This window comes from Arachis duranensis, chromosome 1, assembly GCF_000817695.3.
Source record: "Arachis duranensis cultivar V14167 chromosome 1, aradu.V14167.gnm2.J7QH, whole genome shotgun sequence".
NCBI lineage: Eukaryota > Viridiplantae > Streptophyta > Magnoliopsida > Fabales > Fabaceae > Arachis > Arachis duranensis.
The window spans coordinates 88,887,596-88,890,219 of record NC_029772.3 but is presented as its reverse complement, the minus strand read 5'-3'; the positions used below and the strand labels follow the sequence as shown (position 1 = coordinate 88,890,219).

General features: G+C 47.6%; 1 pseudogene; it reads right to left on the bottom strand.

Annotated features, from left to right (window-relative positions):
• Positions 1–576: 576 nt before the first annotated feature.
• Positions 577–2,208, bottom strand: LOC107458525 (heat shock cognate 70 kDa protein-like; annotated as a pseudogene).
• Positions 2,209–2,624: the final 416 nt, after the last annotated feature.

Genomic DNA, 2,624 nt, shown 5'->3' with positions numbered 1-2,624 from the left:
TTTTGTGTCGAAATCATGGCTACACCAAACTAATAATTAAGTGGGGAGCACGACGAAAGTAAGTTAATAACCTGTTGTTCCTACATGAATTTGTTCTGGCAAAGTTTGGGCACCCTTATTGTCCATCTCTGTTTTTTCATCAACAAAAATATACAATCATATTAGCGGCTGCATATATATTGTGCTCTGATCCAATCAATGTATAATATTATTGTGAGGCTTGATTCATAAAATATCTACCTCATTCTGCAGACAACTTCCTGCAGTGTTTTTTGCCTTTTAATTCCCCGCAAATGCCAATTATGATTCATTCGCAGTTGTCTCTGTCACTATATTGTTGTAAGAAAAATCACGTGCTTATTTAGGAAAAAAGAAAACAACACTTGGATATGACAATATTAGGACACTGCCGTACCTCACCATTATTCACTCATAGTTTACATTCAACGCACTCTGGAAGGGAAAAAAAAGAGAGACAAAGGGCAGTGTCTAGCGCGATAAAAGAAGGCTTATAAAAATTGAAGGTTGAAGCTCGCTCAATCAACCTCTTCAATATTAGGTCCACCAGCGGAGTTGTCATGGGCAGCATTGGCAGAGGATGGAGCAAAACCACCACCACCAGTGTCCACCACCACCTTGATACATCTTGGAAATGACAGGGTTTCATAAAGCCTCAAGCTCCTTGAGCTTGTCCTCAAACTCATCTACTTCTGCCAACTGGTTCCCGTCCAACCACTGGATGGTGTCATCAACGGCCTTCTCGATCCTCTTCTTGTCGGAAGGATCCAGTTTGGCACCAACATTGTCATCCTTGATGGTGTTCCTCATGCTGTATGCATAATTCTCCACTTGAGCTCAAATGTTCCCAGAAGGTTGTTGTCCTTGGTCCTTGCCCTCTCCCCCTCGTACACCTGAATCAGCACGCTGGTCTGGTTGTCCGAGTAGGTGGAGAACACCTGCTCTTTCTTGGTAGGTATGGTGGTATTCTTGGGAATCAAGACCGTCATCACCCCACCGGCGGTTTCAATGCCCAGGCTGAGGGGCGTGACGTCGAGAAGAAGCAAGTCTTGGACTTTCTGGTCGCCTTCGCCGCTCAGGATGGCAGCTTGAACAGCAGCCCCGTAAGCCATGGCCTCGTCGTGGTTGATGCTCTTGCAGAGCTCCTTGCCGTTCAAGAAGTCCTGCAGAAGCTGCTGGACCTTGGGGATTCTGGTGGAGCCGCCAACAAGGACAATGTCGTGAATCTGAACCTTATCAACCTTGGCATTGCGGAGACACTTCTCAACGAGCTCCATGCACTTCCTGAATAGGTCCATGTTGAGTTCCTCGAACCTGGCCAGAGTGATGGTCGCGTAGAAATCAATACCTTCAAAGAGCAAGTCGATCTCGATGGTCATCTGTGCGGTGGAGGAGAGTGTCCTCTTGGCCCTCTCACACGCTGTCCTTAGTCTCCGGAGCACTCTCGAATTGCTGCTCATGTCCTTCTTGTGCTTCCTCTTGAACTCCGCCGTGAAGTGATTCACCAGCCTGTTGTCGAAATCCTCGCCCCTCAAGTGGGTGTCTCTGGCAGTGACCTTCACCTCAAAGATGCCCTCCTCGATAGTCAGCAGAGACACGTCAAAGGTGCCACCCCGAGGTCGAAGATGAGGACGTTCTTGTCGCCAGTTTTGGAGGCCTTCTTGTCTAAGCCGTAGGCAACGGCGGTTGGCTCGTTGATAATTCTCATGACGTTGAGGCCTGCAATGGCACCGGCGTCCTTGGTGGCCTGCCTCTAAGAGTCGTTGAAGTAGGTGGGGACGGTAATGATGGCGTTCTTGATGGTTTTTCCCAGGTAGGCCTCGGCGATCTCCTTCATCTTGGTGAGCACCATGGAGGAAATCTCCTCGGATGCAAACTGCTTCTGCTCGCCTTTGTAGTTGACGATGATCATGGGCAGTGCCTCATGTCGCTCTGGATGGAAGGGTCGGAGAATCTATGACCGATGAGGCGCTTGGCGTCGAACACCGTGTTATGTGGGTTCATTGCCACCTGGTTCTTGGTAGCATCTCCGATAAGGCGCTCGGTGTCCGTGAAGGCAATGTAGGAAGGAGTGGTTCGGTTGCCTTGGTCGTTGGCGATGATCTCTATACGATTGTTCTGCCACACGGCCACACAGCTGTAAGTGGTGCCGAGATCGATGCTAATGGCTTTCTCAGTAGCGGTACCCATTTCGACGAATCAGAAGTAATAAGTGAATAATTTAAATAAAACAGGTTTAATTTGCTGATGACTACAGGTTTAGATGATGCTTTACGCACGTATGTTAGGGTCCTATTGTACTGGCTTGGAGGAATGAAGGGAGGTGTATATATTACACAACATTGTGCTTGGCATGAGGATGAGGAAGATATTTTCCTTCTTTTGGGAAAGAGCAAGAGAAGTCAAGAAGAAGAATGAATATGAGAGGGAAGACCAGAGAGTTCTCGACACTCGACACTGCTTGACTGCCTCTGATTGTGATGGGCTCTATCAAAAGCCCGAATTCTTTCAAGGTTTTTGTTTTAGATACGGATTCCTACTTCAGCCCTTTCCATCAAAAACGAATAAACGTTTGTTCGCCTCTTATTTCTAGTTGAGTTCATGTC